The sequence below is a fragment of the Aethalodelphis obliquidens genome, unplaced genomic scaffold (genome assembly GCF_003676395.1).
Source record: "Aethalodelphis obliquidens isolate GAN/ISIS:26980383/991018 unplaced genomic scaffold, ASM367639v1 scaffold30, whole genome shotgun sequence".
NCBI lineage: Eukaryota > Metazoa > Chordata > Mammalia > Artiodactyla > Delphinidae > Aethalodelphis > Aethalodelphis obliquidens.
Genome location: NW_020837974.1, coordinates 13,621,697 through 13,647,508, shown reverse-complemented (window position 1 = coordinate 13,647,508; position 25,812 = coordinate 13,621,697). Strand labels below are relative to the sequence as shown.

Here is a 25,812-nt window from a genome sequence, read left to right as displayed (position 1 = left end):
GTTTTACATTTTGGAGAAATGAGATTCCTCCACTTCTGATTCACAAAAGACTTTTTCCTGGGGACACTTAGAAAGGACATATTGGTATTACCTGAGCCCACTCTGTCCCTGGTTCCAGCAGATCCTTGCTGGGAGGATGGCATGGCTGCCTCGTGTGTTTGGATCCTAGCAATACTCTTAATGGGACAGAAGGGTTTTATCTAAAAATTCGCATTTGATGCTTCTCGATTTGCTTCTATTTCTATCTTGTAAAATCTCTTAGGAAATTCCAAATAATACCTTCAAATGATTAATTGTGCTATAAATCATTTCTCTATATTAGTTCTTTAGTCTTAAAATGTGACTATTATTTTGTGACTATGGAATTTGGGGAATGACTCATCAATAATTATTTTAAAAAATTAGGGACTCCCCTGGCGGTCCAGTGGTTGGGACTCCGTGCTTCCACTGCAGGGAGCGCGGGTTCAATCCCTGGTCAGGGAAGTGGGATCACGCATGCTGCGCAGCGTAGCCAAAAAAAAAGAAAAAAAAATTGAGTTAATTTGTCAAGTTAAATTGAATTACTGTTTAAACATGTAAAATACCATTCAAACACGGTGTGGTTTCTTTAATTTCTTGATGTGTTTTTTTCCTTAACCAAAGATACTTCTCTGTATCTCTAGATAAGGATTGCAGTTGACGTGTATCTCTAGTCTTATTCTGCTACCCATCTTGCATATAACCAACAAGTACTTAGTAAGAACTTGTTACTGGCCCTGTAGTCTAACAGTCACTATGGGTTTTACAAAAGATGCTTAAGACACAGTCCTGGCTGTTTAAGAATTTGGTTGGGGAAACACAACTAAGAGAGAAAACAAAGAGTAATTAATTGGCTTGATGGTTACTAGACTGTAATCTCCTTGCAGCCAGGGACTTCATTGTTGTGGTACCCTCAGCAGTTAGCCCATGTACTCAGCAGACCCTCAATAACTTTTTTTTAAATAAAATGAATAGAAGTTCAAGAAAGGAGACACATGTGGTCTTGAGAGGTCAGATAAGGCTTCAGGAAATGGGGGTACTTGCTTCAAACCTTGAAATAGGTGGGGGATTAAGTGAGAAAAGAAAGAAAAGAGAGCATCCCCAGCCTGTCACAATGAGAGTTTGAAAAAAGGTGGAGGCAATGAGCACAGGAAAGTCATTGACCATGAGGAAGATACGGTTGAAAGGGAAAGAGCTCAGGATCCACTGGCAGAGTGGATTTAGAGCCTGAGGAGAGAAGGCTTGAGATGACTGACTCCAAGTTTCCCAACTGGCTACTACTGCCAGGAATACGATCATGGAGAAAAGACGTCTTTGTGGAGTTGAATTCTAAATTGGACACATTGAGGGTCAGTCACCAAGGAAAGTCTGTGCACAGCTGAAATCAAGGATGGATCATGCGTGAGAGGCCAGGGCTGGGAACCCGGATTTGGGATTCATCAGAGCTAGTGGGTGAAACTATAGTCAAGGATGAGCTCAACAAGGAAAGTCGTATACCTGAAGATGACCAGAGAGACAGGACCTTGTCCTGGAGGATATCCAGGGCAGGGGAGAGTGAGACATGGCGTCTGACCTCCACGCTGCTGATACCCAGCAGGAGAACATCATCTCCCTGCGGTTATGATCAGCCCTGACTCTCCCTAGAGAAGGACCTCCATGACCCTACTTACCACGTGATCAGAATATTTCAGCGCTCAGGTAACATTTCGATGTGGAAAGATAGACGGGTGGACTCCCCTGGCCAAAATCAAAAGTGAGCACATAGGGGGACTTCCCTGGGGATCCAGTGGTTCCAATACAGGGGGCACGGGTTCGATACCTGGTCAGGGAACTAAAATCCCGCATGCCGCACAGTGCAGCAAAAAAAAAAAGTGAGCATATAGTTAACAAGACAGAGAAGCATTATTTCCCACCTGGCATCTTGCAGCCCATACAGATGTACTCTGTTTGCACATCTGGGAGTTGCTGCTCTTCTCGGTTTCTCTTCTTCCTTGCGCTTTCTGAATGCTTTCTACCCTTTGCCTCTGTCTTCAGGGCCCACTCTAGCCTAGAAGGATGCTGCAAGCCCTTCCAGGCTCTAAGCATTCTTCCTGGCCCCGATCCTGAAGGGGAAGGAGCTGCAGGTACTTAATTATATCTTAAGTGGAGGCCTCACATCTGCCAGATTCTTCCCAGTAGAGCATCTGCACGAGGAAATATTTCTTTTCTAATATATTGATTGCCTCTTGCATAACTGGGACATGCTACTATGCTCATGAAGTCTCTGTGTTTTTGCCTTACCAAAGACCCTCCCCCTCACCCAGGGTGATAAATGGGATGGGAAAAAGAGAATAAAAGGGGAAAATGCAATTCTGAAATAGCTAAACGAATGTGGGACCGTGTGGACTGGTGGCTGTGACTTCCTCTCCTGCTGGTGCTCCCCCAGCTCAGACTTTGACGACTAGCAAAGGAGAAAGACCGTCAAACCATTCTTGATAGTCAGTCTCCTCTGCTGCCTGTCCCCCGTCTGCCCATTCAGTGACAGTGTGAGAAAACTGTACTCAGAGCATCTGGTCCTTCCTGGAAGAAAAGCTCATATTGCCAGCACTCGAGTGATTTTTCAGGTTTGAAAGGAAGCTCTGTGTGTGCACAGGTGTATGTGTGCACGTGCATCTGTGTACACGTGAGTGTTTACTTTGCTGCTGTGGTTGAAGATGGTCTAGAAGAGGAGCAGCAGAAAGGCAGCTTTCTGCCTCTCAGTTTCCAGGCAGGAGATTTTGATATCAGGAGTTACTGATATTCTAGAAAGGAGGAGACCATCCATTTGAGACACTGACAAGGCTTCCTGTGAGGGACAGAAATCAGTTTCCTGTGGAAACAGACATGATGGTACACTTGGAAGGCCATATTAGTGATCTATTGCTGCATAATATATTATACCAAAAGCTAGTGACACAAAACAGTAAGTATTGACTAATCTCACTGTTTCTGTGGGCCAGGAATTCAATAGCAGCTTAGCTGGGTGCTTCTGGTTCAGGGTCTCTGATGAGGTTGCAGTCAAAATGCTGGCTGGGGCTGTGATCATCTGAAGGCTTGACTGGGGCTGGAGAATGTGCTCTCAGGTGCTCACTCATGTGGCTGGCAAGGTGATAATGGCTGTTGGCAGGAGGCCTCAGGTCCTTGCCACACAGACCTCTCCGTGGTGCTGCCTGAGTGTCCTCGTGACATGCAGCTGGCTTCCAGAAAAACAAATGATCCAAGAGAGTACAAGGCAGAAGCTGTCACGTCTTTTACGACCTAGCACTGGAAGTCAAACTCCATCGTTTCTGCAATATCCTATTGGTTACACAGGTCATCCCCATTCAGTGGGGAGAGGACTACCTCCCAGTGATTACCGGGAGGCAGGGGTCATTGGGGACCACCTTGGAGACTGGCTACCACAAAGGGGGATGATTCTGTAATTGGACTTCAGCTTCTGACCCGACATTGCTGCCACAGCCTTCCATTTTCCCTGGGCTTTGGTTTCTTCCTACCTTAGAGGAAAACTGTGACCATGGCTGTTCTCTGTGTTCTGAGAAGTGATCCCACCAGGCCCTAGGCTCACCTTGCTAATTAAATAATTAGCTCTCAGTGCTCGCTCCTTACTGGCATTCTAGCCTACGGTGCTAAGGGTAAAATCAAATCGAACGGGATTCTGCAAAAGCAGCTGTTGATCGGTTGGCGCTCATCCCGAAAGCTGTGAGCCTCCGGCTCTTTGTGAGAAATTGGTATCAGCGAGGGGGGAATGTAATTGGCTATGCAGCCTCCTTTCCAAAGAGGCTGGTCTGAGGGCTACGACTCAGAGTCTCCGTCCTCCCAGGATACTCGGTCCGCTGGGTGTGAGGCTCACAGATTTCTTGGTAGCCAGTTCAGAACCTCTCTCTTACGTAGCAAATGATAACTTGTGAAATTCTTATCATCTTCTTTCCCTTCGCTCCTCAAAGTCCTGTGTGTTGGCAGTTACTGCTGTGATGTAGTTGAGCAGGGCTTGTGAAATTATTTTCGGAATCAGCCTTAGGACTTGGTGTATGTTAATGGTAGAGAGGAGGGGAGGGAGGGGCTGAGGGGGCCAGGCTCAGGATGGGCGGGGAGGGCTTTCATGCTCATTGCTTCAGGTCCATTGCAATCGCAGAGGAGCAGGGTCCTCAAAGTCACTTTGTTCCGCCAGTCACTCGCACCACACACCACGAGGCCACTTGTGCCCAAGAATGTGTCTTTAACGCAACAAATGCTCCCGGGTGGAAGGAGCATCTGCGTCTCAGCTTCACCTGAGTCCCCACAGCAGCCCTTCATCTTTTCTCCTCCTTGACCTCCAGCGCTGTGCTAGCTGGGTTCCGCCGTGAGGTTGCAGACAGCACACAATGGCAAAGGAAATGACAAGCATCACGGGAGATCATGCAGCACTACTGATCTATCCTAGGTCCAGCCAACACTTCCATTAAACTCTTCTCCCTCTGAAGAAAGAGAGAGAGATGAGTCCTGCCCTTAGCTGGGAGAGGAGCCAGTGGTGTCGGCTTCTTCTTTTTTTTTTTTTTTAATTTATTTATATTTATTTATTTTTGGCTGTGTTGGGTCTTCGTTTCTGTGCGAAGGCTTTCTCTAGTTGTGGCAAGCAGGGGCCACTCTTCATTGCAGCGCGCGGGCCTCTCATTGTCACGGCCTCTCTTGCTGCGGAGCACAGGCTCCAGACGCGCAGGCTCAGTAGTTGTGGCTCACGGGCCCAGTTGCCGCGCGGCATGTGGGATCCTCCCGGACCAGGGCTCGAACCCGTGTCCGCTGCATTTGGCAGGCAGACTCTCAACCACTGCGCCACCAGGGAAGCCTGGTGTTGGCTTCTTGACTCACATTTTTATCTTATTCACAATCCAACTTCATTAAGACTTGACTCAGAGTTTCTGACTTAAGAAATGAAGCATTAATATTTATGCAAATGGATCTGTTCACTGGATGGTGCTAGATGTGTGGGAATGGATCTGGGGCTGGAGATCGAGAACTAAGAAACTCACAGGGCTGCCTGGTCTTTGTGCTCCAGAGTACCCTTCGCTTGCCCATATGCAAGCAGGTCGTTATCATAGCTAGTTTATCTCACAGCTATGTGCAACGTCTAAGACACTGAAAGTTATCCTAACATAAAAGTGCCTGGGGCACCCGTCCCCAGACTTGGTCTAGATCAGGCCTGCTTGCCACCCCGACTTCACCCACAGGCCTGCTCCGCATCCTTTCCAGCTGTCCATTCCTCCCCCACTGGTGGGAGAAGACACAGCTGGGGAAATACAATACCTGCAGCTGCTCCCCAGGTACCTCTCCATGCTTGGCCGCTGTCCCTCCATCCCAAATTCTTACTCTGGCCTCATGTCTTTTCGGGTTTCCACTTCTGGTTTGGTCCTAGACTCTTGATCTCTGTTCCATGCTCTGATCCAGAGGCCCATCCTCCCCAGCCCAGGTCGCAGGCTTTAGCTCGGGACATTTCATGCGCTGGTCCCAGGGCCATGGCTGAGATGGACAGGGAGCTCGGTTTCAAATTCTTGACCCGGGACTTCCCTGGCGGTCCAGTAGTTAAGATTTCACCTTCCAATGCAGGGGGTGCAGGTTCGATCCCTGGTTGGGGAGCTAAGATCCCACATGCCTCAGGGCCAAAAAACCAAAACATAAAACAGAAGCAATATTGTAACAGATTCAATAAAGACTTTTAAGAAATGGTCCATATCAGAAAAAAATCTGTAAAATTCTTGACTCAGTTCAGAATACTTGACATTCCATGTTCACAACACAGGAAAGGAACATTACACAAAGCTCCAGGTACAGTATGATCCCAAATCTGTTATGCATAAAAGAACTGGAAAGAAATATATCAAAACATTGACAGTGTTGTTTCATGTGATAGGATGATGAGTGATCACATCCTGTATTTTTCAAAAGCTTGACAAGAGGCATGCATTAGTTCTATAATCAGAAAAAGAAAATTAAAGGGAAGAAAATATAGTCCCCAGCTAGTCAAATATTTATTAAATACCTACAGTGTTTTCATCTGTGAAACTGTAGATTACCTGTCCCATGAGGTCGACTGTGGATAAAATTTGCAGGGAAAGCAAGTGACACAGAAGAAATCATATTCATTCATATAAAGTATTTGTTGCACGGGGCCCAGACCTAGAAAATTCCAGGACTTTGACTTTTGTTCTTTGAAGGATAACTAGCATTCTAGCAGGCTGAGTCTCTCCTCACATCCAATCTGGCACCAACAGGATGGTCCTCCCCCCAGTACTTTGTCAACGTGCCACTCTGTCAGAGTTTGCTGTTCTTAATCATCTCACGGGAGCTAAATAGCTTTCAGCAGCCATGTGCATCACAAGGCCTGTTAGACTGACAGCGAACATTTGAATCCCCAAAGCGATTTTACCGCTTGTGAAATATGGAGCGTGGAAAACATTAGTGTCTCAAAGTGGGTCTCAAGGTGTGGTTCCTGAACCAGCCGCATCAGCATCACCTGGGACTCGTTAGAAATGCAAATTCCTGGACCCCACCCAAGTAACACTGAACCGGAAACTCCAGACTGGGGACGGCTTCCGGGAGTTCAATACGCCCTCCAGGTGGCTCTGATGCTCCCTCAAGTCTGAGAGCCGCTGAGATTTCAGTGATCCTGGCCTACGGGGCAGGCACCTGGTCAGGCTTACTACTCAGACCTTGGTAATTTGGGTTTTTCTTTCATTTATCCATATTCATAAACGTCATTGGTCTTTAGTCTATCTAACAGTATATGTTTCAACTGTTTTTAAAAGATGGAGGAATTACATGTCAACATATAACTAATTTTCTAAGCAGGAAATGCCTTTCTAAGCATTAAAGCAATGGAAGAATCATAAATAAAAACTGTTACACTATTAAGTTGAAAGGATATTTCAAAAAGTAATAGGAAAAATACAGCAATTAATAGGCTAAGGTATATGTGAAGAGCATTTCTAAAAAATATGAAAACCTCTAGATATGACAATAGAAAAATGGGATAAGGAATAACAGACAATTGATACTTTAAACAAACATATTAAAACAATTTTCAACCTCACTAGAAATCTAAGGAATATAAACTAAAATAGTAATTGGATAACAGTTTTCCCCTATCAGGTTGGAAAAGAATAAAACATATGATAATAGTACTGTCAAGAGTAAGATAAAATGTGCAAACTCATATACTAATGGTAGAAATGTACATGGTAAAACTATTCTGAAAACTATTTGGTGATACTTAGCTACAACTTTTCCAATGTTAAACCCTATAATTAAAAATAATTCTACATCTAAGACTCTGCATATGAAATTAGTCAGAGATGTAGAAAAATGCACTTACAAAGATGGAATATTGTACAATTATTTAAAATAATATTTTCACTTTACAGTCTACAGATTTAATTTATAGTATAATTACATTGCTGTTCTACATCTATTATATATCCATGTATATTCATACAGAGACAAAAACTGGGGAAAATGTTATAATTCTTTTCTTTTTAACATCTTTATTGGAGTATAATTGCTTTACATTGTTGTATTAGTTTCTGCTGTATAACAAAGTGAATCAGCTATACGTATACATATATCCCCATATCCCCTCCCTCTTACGTCTCCCTCCCACCCTTCCTATCCCACCCCTCTAGGTGGACACAAAGCACCGAGCTGATCTCCCTGTGCTATGCAGCTGCTTCCCACTAGCTATCTATTTTACATTTGGTAGTGTATATACCTCAAAGCCACTCTCTCACTTTATCCCAGCTTACCCTTCCCTCTCCCCATGTCCTCAGTTCCATTCTCTATGTCTGCGTCTTTATTCCTGTCCTGCCCCTACGTCCTTCATAACTTTTTTTTTTAGATTCCATATATATGTGTTAGCATATGGTATTTGTTTTTCTCTTTCTGACTTACTTCACTCTATGACAGACTCTAAGTCCATCCACCTCACTACAAATAACTCAATTTTGTTTCTTTTTATGGCTGGGTAATATTCCATTGTATATATGTGCCACATCTTCTTTATCCATTCATCTGTCAGTGGACACTTAGGTTGCTTCCATCTCCTGGCTACTGTAAATAGAGCTGCAATGAACATTGGGGTACATGACTCTTTTTGAATTATGGTTTTCTCAGGGTATATGCCCAGTAGTGGGATTGCTGGGTCGTATGGTAGTTCTATTTGTAGCTTTTTAAGGAACCTCCATACTGTTCTCCATAGTGACTGTATCAATTTACATTCCCACCAACAGTGCAAGAGGGTTCCCTTTTCTCCACACCCTCTCCAGCATTTGTTGCTTGTAGATTTTTTGATGATGGCCATTCTGACTGGTGTGAGGTGATACCACATTGTAGTTTTGATTTGCATTTCTCTAATGATTAGTGATGTTGAGCATCCTTTCATGTGTTTGTTGGCAATCTGTATATCTTCTCTGGAGAAATGTCTGTTTAGGTCTTCTGCCCATTTTTGGATTGGGTTGTTTGTTTTATTGATATTGAGCTGCATGAGCTGCTTATAAATTTTGGAGATTAATCCTTTGTCAGTTGCTTTGTTTGCAAATATTTTCTCCCATTCTGAGGGTCGTCTTTTGGTCTTGTTTAGGGTTTCCTTTGCTGTGCAAAAGCTTCTAAGTTTCGTTAGGTCCCATTTGTTTATTTTTGGTTTTATTTCCATTTCTCTAGGAGGTGGATCAAAAAGGATCTTGCTGTGATTTATGTCATAGAGTGTTCTGCCTGTGTTTTCCTCTAAGAGTTTTATAGTGTTTGGCCTTTTAGGTCTTTAGTCCATTTTGAGTTTATTTTTGTGTATGGTGTTAGGAAGTGTTCTAATTTCATTCTTTCACATGTAGCTGTCCAGTGGGAAAATGTAATAATTCTGACGCTACTAATTATTATGGATTGGAATAAAAGTGAATGTATATTTTCTTTGTCCTTGTATCGTATTTTCCAAAATTTCTGCAATGTGGCCATAGGATGTGTTCTGTTATTATTCAGCAAAGTTAACGAAATCTCAAATTAACAAAATCACATTGTAAAACAACTGTTTTCAGTGGCAAAAAAAAGTGATTGGATTTTTCTAATACACTTGCCCACTGTTACGGTTAATAAAGCACAAACTTTACATGAGATACACAAGCATCTAGTCAAGATGGCAACCGCCAGCTGCCGGGAGGAAAGGAGTTCAGGCTGAAGCCTCTGAGAGGCAGCCACCACCCAAAGCAGCTAGGTGGCCCCTTGTTGCAGAAGCCACAGGGTGCCCGAGGCCGGCTGCAGCCCCCCGCTGTATCAGTTACCTTATATCCATTTAGTATGCCGAAAACTTACCCTTTAGAAGAATGTCTGAATTGATTTCATAATCAGAAAAATAAATTGAAAGTAATTTTAAATATTATTTCTAAATAATTTCATGATGAGTCTGTGGCTGGGTTGAGCTGACAAGTTACCTCAGCCAAAAAGGGGGAAAAGCTCATATTATCAGGAAAGTCCTGGCACCAGTAACTTAATTCTTATGTCCAGTGAAATCTTCCCAAGTTTTATGTAAAGTTATTTTCTTTTATTCAATCTGCTTACCCTTAAGGATCTAACACACAGGGTTTATATGTAATATGTGTATACTGTAGACCTCAGAAAAGCATAAATTTTCATTAAAAGGTACCTAAATGGGGACCGATTCTATCAACGGTAGAAGCTTGCATTCAAGTTCAGAGGGAGCAGAGAAAGGAACAAGACAGGTGTGAGGCCGGTGGGGACCTGTTGCGGTCAGGCAGATGAATCCTCTAAAACCCACAAGCGGCACCCAAAGGCAGGCTTCTGAAGGGGACAAGGGTCTCCTGTGCTTCCGGGGTGGTGTCCTGGTGGCACTTTTTTAAAAAAACCATTTTCTTGAGTTATGATTGACATATAAAAGCTGTACATATTTAATGTATACAACTCAAAGAGTTTAGGGATAACTATACACCTGTGAAACCGTCACTACCATCAAGGCCATAAACATATCCATTTCCCCCTGAAGATTTCTCTTACCTTATTATTATTGTTGTTGTTATTTGTGTGTGGTAAGAACACTTAACATAAGATCTACCCTCTCAGCAAATTTTAAGTATACAATATTGTTAGCTCTAGGCACTACGCCATATAATACATCTCCAGAACTTTTCTTACGTTGACCTGAAATAAACAGACTGCCAGATATTTCTCCAGCAAAGGTGGGTTTATTGGGCATGAGGATCAGTAGAGAATTGTAATTCAGGGTCTGCAACCATGGTGAGCCACGTGCAAACCCCGCCATGGCCAGGGAAGGAGACACTTTTATAGAGAGGAAAAGGAAGTTGGGAGGGCTAGAGTAAACAAAGGTCCAGGGCTTTTCTTGCCAGGAAATGAGTCTTCTTGGGCTCTGCTATCATCACAGGGCATGAGAGCTCCCCCTTCTGGTCTCCCAACTCTATTTAATGGAGGTTTCTGTTTATTTTTTTACAACTGGAACTTTGTACCCTTTGACCATCACCTCTCCACCTCTATTCCCAGCCCCTGGCAACCACCATACCACTGCCTGCTTCTATGAGTTTGACGAATTTAGATTCTACACATAAGTGATATCATACGGTATTTGCTAGACACACCTTCTGACCATGGCTCCAATGATCTTGATGCCACAGGACCGAGTTTCTGAGGTTCACAGATGCACCAGGGTGGCAGGGAGAAGTGACCACAGTAACTCTTCCATCTGGTCCAAGCTCCTGGCCCTCACTCGGCTACACACTGAGCTGTAGACCCCATGCTTGCTTGTGGCAGTACCACTGTCTATTTTTTTTTCTATTTTTACTATTGCAAATAGGATTTTTTCATTGCATGTTTCTAACCACTTTCTGCCAGTATAGCAGAAAGCAGTTTTGGGGATTCTGGCTTTTATCTTGCTTCCTTACTGAATTCACTCATGAGAGAATTAGCAAATTCTCATTACAGAATTAGAGATTTTCTCAGGTTCTCTATGTCTGCTGGGACTTTGTCCACAAATTGCAGTGATTTTGTTTCCTCCTTTCTGGCAGTGTCTGTCTTAGTTCCATTTATATTGACTGAAACCTGTTTATTAATAATACACAAGAAGGGTGAAATGTGATATTAGGAAATTGACATCTTACTTACCAATAGTTTTTTTGTTTTTTTTTTTTTTTTTTTTTTTTTTTTTTGGTGCTTTTTTATTTTTGTGTCCTCTCCCGTTGCGGAGCACAGGCTCCGGACGTGCAGGCTCAGCAGCCATGGCTCACGGGCCCAGCTGCTCCGCGGCACGTGGGATCCTCCCGGACCGGGGCACGAACCCATGTCCCCTGCATCGGCAGGCGGACTCTCAACCACTGCGCCACCAGGGGAGCCCGCAATAGTTTTTTAAATTGTGAATATATGATAGCTTTTACCAAATGTCCTTTTAATCTCTAATAAGAGGATCATGTGATTATTCTTGTTTTCACTTACCAATATGATTTAATGATGACTAAATTCCCTAATGTACATTCCTAGGATTTACATTTGCTGTTATGGCAGGTCATTTTCTTAATATAATTTAAGTTTCTAGTGTAATTTAAAACTTTGATTTGCCATCAATTTTGAGTTTTTTCATCTGTATTCATAAATAAAAGGAGCCTGTAGTTTGCACAAAACTGTAAGTGTCGTTGTCAGGTTTTGAAACATAGTTATTCTAGCATGATAAAATTAATTTGTCGACTTTCTTTTTTGCTGATCTACAATAAATTCTACAGTATGGAATTTATTTATGACCTTAAATTTGAGCAGGTTAGTTCATAAAACTACCTTGATCTAGTGGTAGGGTTTTCGGTTTTGGTTTGGGGATTTTTTTTTTTTTGAGGTATTTCTTAATGATAAGTTTTAATTATTTGTTACTCTACTTTGAAATTTTATATTATCTTCAGGAAGTTTCCAATTTCTCAAAATTACTTAATTTATTAGCATTTGCTTGTACATAGTATTGTTTAAACTTTTCTTTGCAAGTACTATTTTACCATCGTTATAGCCTCTCTTAATTGTAATTTTTGTTTTTCTCATTTTTTATTCATCTGATTTGCCAGAAATTTGTCTATTTTATTGATTTTTTGGAAAAAATGTACTCTTCAACTTAATTAACAATTCTTTTTTTTTTTTTTCCTGGTTCCTATTCTGGTATTTTCAACTTTGACCTTCACTTCCTTTTTCCTGTTTTCTTGTTGTTATTATTTATAAACTTCTGCATTAAATAACTATTTCACCTAGTTTTGTCTTTTATATTCATGAAAGAATTTAGATGTGAATTTTCCTCTTAGTGTAGCTTTATCACCATCCTGAGATTTTGATATGTAGTGTCTACCATTTACTCTGTGGTCTGTAATTATAATTAATATCTTTCTTCACTCAATATTTATTTGGGATAATATTACTTCATACTATGTTTAAACATTTGTTATTAATTTATCATTTTATTGCACTGTAGTCATAGAAGATCACTTATGCCATCGCTTCTTCATGCTATCTACTGTGTTCATTTACTGCATCTCAGTATGTGTTCAGTTTCTGCAAATGAAACATGACAACTGAATACACTGCTTTCACAGTTTGTAGGAAATAGAACTATTGATATATGCCCCCTTTCCAGTAATAATTAAAATCTTGAATGTCCTAGTTTATTTTATATCTATTCAATCTGTCTTAGATTGATAGTATTAAGGTCTATCTCAATTCTGTTTCTGTCATTTTCTGTCTCTGTGTGTGTGTGTGTGTGTGTGTGTTATTGAAAGCCTCTATGGGCCAGCGTGGATATAGCGGTGAACAAGAGACAAGTCTCTTGTTCTCATGGAATTTATATTCTAGTGTAGAGGGTAGGGGAGAGATAGACATTAAAGCAATAGATAATAATAAATAAGATAAACTCAGATAATATTAAGTTCTTTGAAGTACATAAAATAGGATGATATAATCGAGGGCAGTCAGGGTAGGTACTACACAGCTTTAAACAGAGTGTGAAGAGAAGACTGCTCTGAGGAGGTGATGTTTGAACTTACCCCTAAATCGTGAGGAAGGTCCAGCTGTGCAAGCTGTGGGGGAAGTGCTCACCACCGGGAGGGAACAGCAAATTCTAGGGCCCTGAGGAGGGAGAAGCTTGACTCCAGCTTGGTGGGCAAGTGGTTGGAGATGAGGTTGGAGATGCTGGGGTAGAGATCAGCTCTTGTGGGACACCATGGGCTCTGCGTTGGGATCTAGGTTCAGCAGAATGTGACTGAGAGCAATCTAACAGTGGTACAAACAGAATAGAAGCAGATATAAATCACTCTCACCAAGTTCTCTCTGCCATCTAGTTCATTGTTCTGAAGTCCTAGAGTGTTGCCCTATCCATGTGGTTTACGTCCACATCTGCGCTCCACCCATCAGAAAGCCAAGGAAGGGAAAGGGAGCACAAGTCTTTGAAGAAGTTGCACCCAGCACTTCTACTTATGTCCCCTTGGCCAGAAGTTAGTCACGTGTTTGACCAGAAGTTGGTTATGTTGCCACACCCAGCAGCAAGGCATGTTGGGAAATGTAGTCTTTCTTTTGGACAGCTATGTTCCCAGATTCTTAAATTGAGGGTTTTGTTGCTATTAATAGTGAATTGACCCTTAGGGGAGAACGCTGTGTCTCAGGTCCCATCAAGACAAGGAGTTTGGATGTGATTTTATGTAGAAGCAGTACTACTTGGAGTATGTTAAACAATGGAGTGGTATATTTTAATTTTCATGCAAAAAACATCACTACTGCTGTGTGGAAGGAATATGGGGGGAAGAATGGGGCTGGGGACTCAGGAAGTTATTTCAAAAGTAGGAGAGACATGCTGATGGCTTACACTAGGGTGGGAGCCGCTGGGTAGTGAGAAGGGGGCAGGTACAGGCTTCATGTATTTTGAGTCTCTGTTTTTTTGGTGGGTCCACATTTAAGATCATATGTACTCTTACTGATCCTCTTGGTGGGCTGATCCTTTTACTATTATGTAATGTCCTCTTTGCCTCTAGTACTTTGCTTGCTCTTAAGTCTACTCTACTGGATATTAACATAGCCACTCCTGCTTCTTAAAATTAATATTTGTATGGTATACCTTTTTCTGTCCTACCTGTGCTGTTGAATTTGTAGTAAGTTTCTTGTGAACAGCATACAATTGAGCTGTGTTTTTAATCTATTCTGTCAGCCTGTTTTTTGATTGATGTAATTTGACTATTTCTATTTAATTTTTGAAGTGTGTAAGTCTGCCCTTTTATTATTTGTTTTCTCTTGGTTCTTGTTTTTCTTGTCTTATCTTCCTGCAGGTTACTTGAACATTTTTAAGAATCCCATCTTGATTTAGTTATAGTCTTTTTTTTTTTGTGGTACACGGGCCTCTCACTGTTGTGGCCTCTCCCGTTGCGGAGCACAGGCCCCGGACGCGCAGGCCCAGCGGCCATGGCCCACGGGCCCAGCCGCTCCGCGGCATGTGGGATCCTCCCAGACCGGGGCACGAACCCGTGTCCGCTGCATCAGCAGGCGGACTCTCAACCACTGCGCCACCAGGGAAGCCCCTAGTTATAGTATTTTTAAATGTATCTCTTTGTATAGTTTTCGTAGTGGTTGCTTTGGATATTACAGTATACATATGTGTCCTCACAATCTACTTGTATCGACATTTTGCCTCTTTGAGTGGAGTGTGAAAACAGCACTTGCATTTAGGTTCTTTTGCCTTCCCACTTTTAAATATCATTGCCTTGAGTGTCAGATGGTATTATAATTTTTGTCCCAATCATTAGATATTATTTATAAAACTCATGAGGAAAAGAATATTCTATCGTATGAACCCAGAATATTTTTATTCTTTCTGTTATTCCATCTTCCTTCTTGATTCTCCAAGATTCTTTATTTCATCATTTCTTTTTCAGTCTGAAGAACTTCCTTTAGGCAGTTTTTAAGGATAAATTTGATAATGACCAATTCTTTTAGCTTTTCTTCATCTGAGAATGTTTTGATTTCCCCTCATTCCTAAAGGATAATTTTGTCAGTTATATACTGCAGATGATAGTTTTTTGTTTTTTGTTTTTTCTTTCTCAGAACTTGAAATACGTTATACCACTTCCTTCTGGTCGCCGTGATTTCAGAGGAGCAATCTGTTGTGTTTGAATTGTTTTCCCACTGTAGGTAATGCATCATTTCTCTCTGGCTGCTTTCCAAAATTTTTCTGAGTTTTTAATTTTTCAAAGTTTAGTTATGAAATGTCTCGGAATGAATTTATTTGGGGTTCATCCATTTTGAGATATGATCAACTTCTTGAATTTATAGATTTGTGTTCTTCACCAAATTTGGAAAATTTTAGCCGCTTCTTTGAACACTCTTTGCCTACCACTCTGTGATCCCTCCCTCTGGACTCAGATGAGTGTTGGAACTCTTTATTGTCCCACAGGTCCCTGAGGTGGTTATTTTTTTCATTTAGTCTATTTTCTTTCTTTTGTTCATATTGAGTGAACTCTGTTGATCTATCCTCAGTTCAGTGATTTTAACCTCTGTCCTCTCTACCCTGCTGTCCTGTCCAGCAACTTGTTTTATTTCTGCAATTGTATTTTTCAGTTCTGGAATTTTCATTTGGTTCTTTTTTATAACTTCTATTTCCTTGTTGAGATTTTTCTCATTTTTCATTTGTTTCAAGAGAGCTCGTGATTGATTGTTGGATTTTTATGGTGCTTTCTTTAAAATCCTTGTCAGGTAATTTCAACATCTGATTCATCTCAGTGTTCACGTGCATTGAATGTCTTTTCTCATTCAAATTGTGATTTTCTTGGTCCTGGATGTGATGGGAGGTTTCTATTATAACCTGGACATTTTTCCTAGTATATTAATGGATTCTGGATTCTATATGAATCTTTTATTTTAGTAGGCAGTCACCCTCTTTAGGATTAACATGCAGGTCGTGTCTTACTTTTGTTGTGCCATGGTTCCAATGACAGCTTCATTTCAGAGCCTTTGTGGTGATATTTTGGTCTCCTTAGTTTATCTGGTGCCTGGGCTCCCATTAGTTCCTCCTCATGCTTCTCAAGGGGTGGAAAGGATTTCCTTAGGCCGGGATGACAGGTGTCTTTCCTTGGGGGAGAAGACCCTCGGGCAAGAAAGGAGTGGTTTCCTTAGCCAAGCATGTCTCGTGGTGGGATTCTCCCCTGCCTCTGGGGAACAAACAGTGCTTCCCAGGCCTTGCTGAGATCCCATGTGCTTGTTGAGATCCATTTGATCCAATGCATCCACAATGAGATCCGTTTTGCCGTTGCCCCCAGTCTCTGGGCAGGGGTGGGGGGTTTCCATCCCATGGAGACAGAGGTTTCCTGGGTCCGGCCATTTGTCTGGGTGAAGGTCCTTTTTGCTGTGGCTACCTTGTTAATCCCTATAGGTGAGGGGAATTTCAAGCCTGCTAGGGAAGGAAAGCACTTCTCTTGTCTGTTTATTGTTAGTGAGGCTCCCAGTAGATCCCCATGGCCCTTTGTGGGCTTGCCTGATGTGATCTAAGGGACTCCCAGGCAGTCCGGGGGAGGACTGAGCCTACCTTCTGTTGCTAGGTTCAGGGACAGGAAATGTCACATATAGATTGCTTTCTTCTCTTGGGTGGGAGAATGTAAAATGTCCTGCCACCATGTTGTTCCTCCAGTGCTGGGCCCCAAACTGGTTCAGCTTCCTCTTAGCATCTTTGGGAGTTCTCCTTTGGTTATCTCTCACATTATTCCCACAGGTTATAGTTGTAGTTGGCAGGGAGAAGCAGGGAGAAATGGGTCTATACCATGTTGCCTGGGCTAAAAGTCCAATTATTACTAATCAGCTCCTTTAGTCATTAAATACTCCTTTTCCAGAATATTTTTGGTCTTGGTGTTTAGTTTTGTCACCACGTTTACAACAGTTAATTTTGCTTATCTCAAAGCAGTTTTTATTTACACTGTCATTGCTTTATACTTTAAAACTCTTATATTTGAATTGTTCGTTATAATTCATTTCTCAGTTGACTGGAGAACTTTTATGTGTCTGTAATTTTTCATAGTGGGGATCAGAGGATTACTTAAGAGAGGTGTTTTTCAAGCCCTTTGCAGACTTAAAAATATCCTTCTGTTAACTTTGCTCATGAAGGAAAAATGGTTGAATATAGAGTCCTTGGGTCATAAAATGTTAAACTCAGTATCCTATAATCATTTTTCATAGTATTTTACATAGAACTCTGCTTTTCCAGAAGCTTCCTAGAAGGAAAATGCAAGTTCCTTGGTCAAACAAATTATAGAAATGCTTCCTATTTCAAGCAGTTCATCTCTTGGAGGTTCATAATGTCCATTAGTTCAGTGAAAGCTCTGATACTGCCTTCATTTGAGAAACTGATTTAATTTTGTTTAGCCTGTTGCTGCAATGATGATGGTGGACTCCCTTTTTTTTATTTATTTATGGCTGTGTTGGGTCTTCGTTTCTGTGTGAGGGCTTTCTCCAGTTGCAGCGAGTGGGGGCCACTCTTCATCGCGGTGCGCGGGCCTCTCACTGTCACGGCCTCTCGTTGCGGAGCACGGCTCCAGACGCGCAACAGGCTCAGTAGTTGTGGCTCACGGGCCCAGCTGCTCCGCAGCATGTGGGATCCTCCCAGACCAGGGCTCGAACCCGTGTCCCCTGCATTAGCAGGCGGATTCTCAGCCACTGCGCCACCAGGGAAGCCCTGGACTCCCTTTTTGTGCTTTTCCTATTAATACTTATATGCTTAATACTTTCAGTTATAAGTAAGAGGAAACCTAACCCTAGATTAAATGGTAGACATAGATCTAATTTAGTAAGAAGTCTGGAGTGGGCTGTTGGGACGGAGTGCAGGCTCAGTAATGTCATCCCAGGCCTCTGAGCCTCAGTCTTCCATTCCCCATTCTCAGCCTGTTGGAAGCTCGTCTTCATTCATGTCGCCTTCTGGATGCAAGACAGCTGCTAAAGCTTTGGACACCAGAACTGTAGTAGGAATGGGATGGAGGAGGCAGAAAAAGGTCCTTTTCTGAGAATGGTTCTTTCTTAAAAACAAAGGGAAAGCTTTCTCAGAAGGCTCCCAGCAGGTTTTCTCTTTCAATCTCATCAGCCAAACAGAATCACAGGCCTAGCTGCAAGGGAGGCTGACAAGATGGGTACCTGGCAGAGAAGAATGGGATAGCTTAGATCTGTTATGATCCACCCTTGGGGTTCGACTCATTGTTCTGAATCAAATCAGGTTTCTTTAAGAAAGCAAGATGGCAGGTAATTGGCTGCTGGGTACACCACAAACGGTGCCCGCCACAACCTTCCTCTAAGTAAAATGGCGGGCAGAATGCATCACTGGAAATACTTTTAGGTATCTGTCCACTGTGTTTTGTACTTTGTAGGGAGGAAGTTGGAGGATGTCTTGATTATATCCCTCATAGAGAACCTATTTTGTTTTGCCCGATGCTTATAACTTTTCTTATTTATTTATTTAAAATCATATTAGGTAGAATGAGTCTTTTTTATTACTTTGCCTGGATCTCAGACCGCTCTTCTGATATGTGAACTCAGGCCTTTCTTCCACCCAGTACAGTTTTCTATTATTATCTATTAAATTATTGCTTCTTCTCTTATTGTTTTGTTTTCCTCCTGTGCGACCGATAAAATTCTTATCGGTTGAACTTCCGTTCCCTTCTTTCTTATTTGTCAGTTCCTCTCTGTTTCATTCCTTTCCCCCCCTAATTCTGAGAAGGTCTAAAGTTGGTCCTTTGCATATGAATCCTGGATCACCTTCAATGTAATTTTAATTTTGCTCTTGGCTTTTGAGTTTCTTAACATTCTTTGTTTTTTTTTCCTTCCTTATTTAAATTTCCTTTTCTGTTTCTTTCTTTCAGCGTTTTTCCCCTATAGCTTCCTATTTCTGTTCCATAGTGACCACATCCTCTTGGCTATTTTGAAGACTCTAAGGTATTTTAAAGTGTCATTTTTTTGAGAAAAAATGAGTTTTTCAGAGTTATTGTTCCCCCTGTAATCAGGGTAATGTTTATTTTCCCTTGTTCTTCATTATCTTTTCAAAAGTACTATGTTAACATTTTTTTCTGATCCACGTTGCCCCAATGTCCTGGGATTTGTCACAGAGCACAGAAGTTGTTTAGCGTGGTTTCCCGGCTTTTTCAGGACTGATTTTCCTCTCGCGGCTCAGATGGTGTAGTTGGTGGTTTCTTTCCACATTCATCCCCAGGACCATGGCCATTAGTGGAAAGTCCTCCCAGATTTTGGCCTGTGGTCTTCTCTTATCTTCAGTTCACAGTTGGTCTGGCTGCCTCTCCTTTTTATTTACTCCTGTGTATATTCTTTGGGGAAATTAGCAAGCAAATTTAGTTTGACACTGGGCCAGCACTCATATCCAGTTGGTGGAGACTTGAGAAATTCCCAGGAAGGCAGTATGTGGTAATAAGAAAAAGCCCAGGGCTTTTGAGGCAGATAGTCTTCCTCCCAGATCTGCCTCTCGCTTGCTGTGTGACTGTAAGCTCGTTACTGTACCACCTGGAGCCTCTGCTTCCTTAGCTGTAATAGGAATATCCAGGTGACAGTGATATTGAGAATCAAATGAAAACCGCATCTGAGGAGCTTGTAAGCTCTGTCCCCTCCCTCCTGTTCCCAGTGCTCCACAGTGAAACAGCAAGCATCCAGACAGACTTCTCGCAGATGGCTCTGCTCTCATGGCCCAGACACTGTCCTGTGCCTGGACCCCATTCTCCTAGTGGGGACTTCTTCATATTGAGAGATCCATTCCACGTGGACAGTGGGCTTGGGATGCTGAATATCTTTCCTGAGATACCCCTCTGCCGACTTTTCTCTGCCAGGCAGGACTCTCTCAATGTTCCTTTTTGAGAGTCCGATTAATGTAATGGTTAGGATCACAGGCTGCTTGTGAGTTTTGGGTCTGCCTCTGATGGGCTGTGGGACCACAGTCAGACTCAGTGTCCTCCTCTCTGCTTCATTCTCCTCATCTTGAAAATGGCGATAGGGATCTACATGGGTTAACTGCCACGTGAAGCCCTTAGATCACTTCCTGGCACATGGCAAGTATGATATCAGTGTTTGCTACCGTGATGATGATGATGATAATGATGCTGATGTTGATGCTGATGGCGGCCACCAGCATCATTGTCATTAGACCTTGCTGCTGCAGACCGCCACACCTGGACACACCCCTTTCTGCGAGCCTGATGCAATCATCATCGCTGCATCACCCCTCCTTGCCCCACTACCCCTGTGCCTGTTGGCCCCCTGAGTTGCACTTGATTCCCTTCCTGGTCTTCCTTGCCCTACAGCGGTCACCTTGTCCACTCCCAGCTATATTTGCACCAACACTGTGAAGGATGAAGGATGGAGACTGCAGAGTCTCTGTCCTTGGAGATGTTGCAAAAGAGACAAGCCCGCCGTCCAGAAATATTTAGACATTTATCTGCCTACAGGCAAGAGACTGAACAGATGCTCCTTCAAGGTCATGCCTCTGCTCAAAATCTTCCAAAGGCTCCACTTCTCCCTCAGGACAGAGTCCGGGTTCCCAAACTCCTTCCCATCTGCCCTACTCACCTCTTGAGCCCAGGGCCCCAGGCAATGCCCTCAAAAACCTCCCCAGGGAGACTCCAAAACTACTCAGAGTCCCGGCCACACCCCACGTCCTCGTGCCTCCAAGCCTTCCTTGCCCAGACAGCCCCTCCCTTCCTGCCTGCATCCCTAAACCTGGGGAAACCCTAGGCATCCCCACCAGGAGATCTAGCCTGCGTGTCCTTCAGCCCCCACTGGGGAAACAGTTGGCCTGCCCATCCCTGGGGCCCTGCTCCCCAGTCCCCACAGCCTCCGCTTATGTAACAGCACGTGGACCATCGGTCTGAACCAGTGATTTCTTATGGTAACAGGATGCTGAGTAAGCACCATTTGTGACATCACCAAAGTACAACTTTCTGTCCTCTGTTGCCCTTTTACAACGCATCTGGTCCCAGTCACTCTGCCCCTAGATGAAAACCCCGGCAGCCTGTGACTTTTTGTTCACAAGACCCTTAAGAATGAGGTATTTAGCTGATACAGAAAAGCACAGAGCAAATAGAACAAACACGGTGTTACATAACCCATCACCCATATTGAGCAAATGGTAACGTGATGCAGTATTTGCTTCAGAATTTCTTAAGAAATTCAATATTATAGACACAGGCTCATGTTCCTTCCTTTCGCCCATTAAGCTGAAGTTGGTTTTTATCTTTTCTATTCATATTTTTAGACTTTTACTTTGTACGTACGGTCTGTGAACAATCATTTCTTTTACTGCTTTACATGAAAGGTATCAATTGGAGGGGGTGCCTAGAAAGATCAAGACTTTCATCTCTACTCAGCCAGATTTCCGTGCACTCTGTGTGTCTAGAACAAGGTCCCATCCTAACGTTTCATCTAAGTTGTATAATATTGTAACTCGCTGGGTTTTTGTTTTTATGCAAGATGCTTTTTAAGATTTATCCATGTTGATGTGTAGATCTAGATTATTTTAAGTGCTGCGAAGCAGTCCGTTGTACCATCAGTGAGGTCGTCAGTCTCACACCCTGGGTCATTTAGACTGTTTCCAGGTTTTTGTTATTATAAAGTAGTGCTGCTATTAAAATCTCCTTAAGTACCTGTGCATGAGTTTCTCCAGGACATATACCTGGAATTAGAATCGCTGTGTTCTGGGGATACACGTCTTCAGCTCTGTTAAGAATTGTCCAGTTGTTTTCCAAGAGCTCGTTTCAATTTACAACTCTACCCATACTTCATGTGGCCCCACTTACCCGCATCCTTGGCAACTTAATCTCTGCCAGAATGCAGAATGTGAAATGGTATTTCTTGGTTGTTCTAGTTTGTTCTGCCTGTAACGCTGGAGAGGGTGACCATTTTCCCCCTATGCGTATTGGCCATTTGGGTTTTCTCTTTTGTGACTTGCCCACTTATATTCTTTGCCAGATTTTCAATTTAGTGGTGTGTCTTTTTTCTTATTTATTTGTTGGACTCATTGCTCTACTTCTAGGGGACTCAGTTCTCCTGGGTACTAGCAAAGGTAGAGAGAATAATTTAAGCCTGGATTGTTACAAACTCAAGCCAAATCACCACTTCCCCCAGGACAGAGAGAACTTTCGTTTTTTCTCCAGTAGAAGAATCTAGATGAAATGAATAAAACAGTCAAGATAGCGTGGCTCGGTAACTGCTGGATTGGTAACTCCATGGTTTATTTCTTAACACTGGTGTAGCCAGCCTCACTGTATGTTGGAACTGGTCTGCATTACCTGTATGCTCTTCTGAGGTCTTGGGGGCCAGTTAACCCTTCTATATACAACTCAAGGTGTTCCCCTTTATGACACCATTTTTTGCTACTTTTGCTATGGTGATTCTTAAAGGGGACTCACTAAATCTCTTCAGATTACTGTTTATTTCATGGGATGCGTGTTCCCGACGCCATGGTAGCCCAGCATGGATGACACACCTTGCAGCTTTGATAGAACATTTAACCCTGCTTGGTTGTATTCCTACTATTTTCTCAGCCTCCTTATTTGTATGGTCGAAAGGATCCCAACCATTTCACGCTTCTGCCTGTTAGTTCTTACTCTTTCCTGCACCCCACCCCCCGAATGAGCTCTGACCTTTCTACAAGGCCTGGGGGACCTGTTCTGTTTTACCTGAATCTACTAACTTCACTGGCTAGGTGGCCATAATGCTTTTCTTGACCTCACTGCAAGAGATCGTTCCTTTGATTAATTTTTCATACATACTTAATAATTTATAGACATTTTTGAGAAGATTAGCTACTATTTTTTTTGATTCGGTTTACTGTCTCCCTACTTTTTAGATTCTAATGTATTAATGTCTGCTCTTTTAATGTAGTTCCAGTCTATGTATTTTCACCACTGCTGTGTATTTCTCCTCAGGTTCGTTTTTGTAAGTAGCATATAGCTGGATTTTTTAAAATCCAACAAGTTAGTCTTTGTGAAATACATAAGTTTAGCCCACTTCCTCTCTCTCTCTCTCTCTCTCTCTCTCTCTCTGTGTGTGTGTGTGTGTGTGTGCGTGTGTGTGTGTTTGAGACTGTAGACCTGTAGACACTTTAGGACTCATTTGTACCATCCTCATTTTGTGTTTTCTCTTTCCCGTTGGATGGATGATATTGTTACCTATTGAATAGATTACTCCCCCCTTTTTTTCTTTCCTGCTTGGAAGCTATACATTGTACACTTGTATAAATTGTATTTGTGTTATTTTACACACAAAACATATGCTTAAGAATTTCAAACAAAGTTCAGAGTTATTTAGCATCTGTAGGATTCGAAGTTAGACCATGACCACCTTTTTCCTACTCTTGACAATTGTTGCCTAGAATTTGGGTGGCGCTGATTGTCACCAAGGGCAGCTTGGCTCACGCCCTGGTGTGAGGTTTGTCTGCATCCCCTGGCCTCCCTAGAATTGGTACTGTTTCAGCCCCAGGCGTGGTTGGAATCTTGTGGTCTCCTCTCCTGTGTAGGGAGCCCTGTCTCAGTGTCTGGTCTCAGCAGTGAGACAAGTTCAGGTTCCTCGATTCACGTAGGGCAATTCTATCTCTTTACCCAGCAGGACAGATGCTCCCCACCTCTGTCTGTTTCTACCCCTGAAGCCAGCAGCCCTCAGGGTCACTGCCATTTTCTACATTACATTTGTTCTCCATGTTTGGCCCATGGAAATGATGCCTTTGTTCTCGAGTAGGACTATGTCTTTCCTTCTCCTTACTCATATTGGAGTGGGGTGGGGAGTGGTGCTCAAAGCATGTCCTTCTAGTGCCAACTTGACTGGTGCCTTCTTGTTGGATTTTGAGTTTCCTGAGGGTAAGAAGCACTTTTTTTCATTTGTGTGTTCCTATTAGGAAGAGCACTGTGCCAGGTTTATAAAGTCGTGTCAAGAACTCTGATGGATCTGAGATTTGATACCACTTGCAAGCTATCAAGTGAGCCTGCCATGGTTTCCTAAATGCCGGCAGGAGACACGATACTTGGTCAGAGACAGGGACCATTGCTGACAGCAATAGCGATAGCAGGTTACCATCATTTTTAGCTGGTTCTCTGAACCCCAATTCCCATTAGGAGGGCCTGGCGTCACCTGCATCCAATTATAGGTGAGGACCCCAGAGCTTAAGGAAACTGAATCTTTTATAACAGGCAGTAAGCCGACCTGCCTTTGTCCTAGAGAGACACACCGTCTTAACATACTGGACCATAATTAAACTTGCCCTTTGGAGGGAGACGTTATATCTTCAAAGGCTGTTCTCTCTACAGACATCCTTGGGAAGATAGTCCTGAGCAACGGTGAGCAGTGCCTGTGCTATAAGATGTACAGAAATGTGAGAGACACAGGCAGAATTGTAGCTGTTTGCTAAAGTCTTCTCTGCGGTTCCATTGTGTGTATAATGCATTATAGTAATAGCTGTATAGGAAAAGCACAACAGGCATAGAAATGGAGGGCGGGTCTGCAGTGTTGCCCGTGCTCTGTGGCAGTGAATGCAGGGAGAATCTGGTTTCTTTTTATGTGCAATAACAAGATAGGCAATAGGACGAGGCAAAGGCCCGTCAAGAATGGGTCCCGTGAACTTGAGGATATGGGGAGGGGGAAGGGTAAACTGTGACAAAGCGAGAGAGAGGCATGGACATATATACACTACCAAACGTAAGGTAGATAGCTAGTGGGAAGCAGCCGCACAGCCCAGGGAGATCAGCTCGGTGCTTTGTGACCGCCTGGAGGGGTGGGATAGGGAGGGTGGGAGGGAGGGAGACGCAAGAGGGAAGAGATATGGGAACATATGTATATATATAACTGATTCATTTTGTTGTGAAGCTGAAACTAACATACCATTGTAAAGCAATTATACTCCAATAAAGATGTTAAAATGAAAAAAAAAAAAAAAAAGAATGGGTCCCGTGAGGACTCCACAACCCCTGCTGCTCAGCCCAGGAGCCACAGCTCGTGCTGTCTCCACCCTCAGTGCTGGTCACGGCTTCACTGCCAGCTCCATAAAGAACCCTCAAGAGTCCCTGATATTGTGCAACATGGGCTCAGGAGTCAAGATCCTGCATGAATGCATCTGGTGGAACAAACCTTAGGTATAGAAGCTGACTTTTTGAGGATTTATTCTGAGAAGTGGGCTCAGATTCCCACCAAGACACTTATGGTAGGAAGAAGGGAATTCAGATCCTGAGCCTGTTCTTTCCTTTAGCACACATCTTTAGTAGCAGCTTGGCTTTGATTCAGGAGCTGGTGGACATGAAGACAGGTGATTTTGTTTTTCTTTGCGTTGCTTTTTGTAAGCACCATGGCACGTACATGTATCAGGTAAAGCCCCTGCAGGTATCCATCACCCATGGGACAGGCCTGTCAGGCTGAGTATCATACACCAGCCCCTCTGACTGTAAAATCTGGTGGGAGGAAGCAGGTAACCTAACCTCAACAAACACACGTGTTTTCAAATACGATAAAGTGTCCAAGGCAGGACCCAGTTCCCCTCCCACCTCTGGGGACATCTCAGCCGTTCCTCACCTGGCCCTCTTTTCCCAGCTGATGTGAACCTGGGCAAGATTCCATGTACGAATCTGCAGAGGCTACTGTTGCTTGAGGACAACATCCCCTGCTATTTCTGTGTTTGGGGAGGGGCCAGCTCTGGGAGAAAGAGCAGAGCTCAGCACTGGGAGTGTGTGGCCCCAGACCATCCCCATCACTTACCTCTCTGAAGGAAGG

At 43.0% G+C, this 25,812-nt stretch overlaps 1 protein-coding gene across 2 annotated transcripts in view; it reads left to right on the top strand.

Moving 5' to 3' along the window:
- The window catches only part of CALN1 (calneuron 1), a 433,822-nt gene that overhangs the window by 269,190 nt on the left and 138,820 nt on the right, over positions 1-25,812 (top strand). The window lies entirely within an intron of this gene.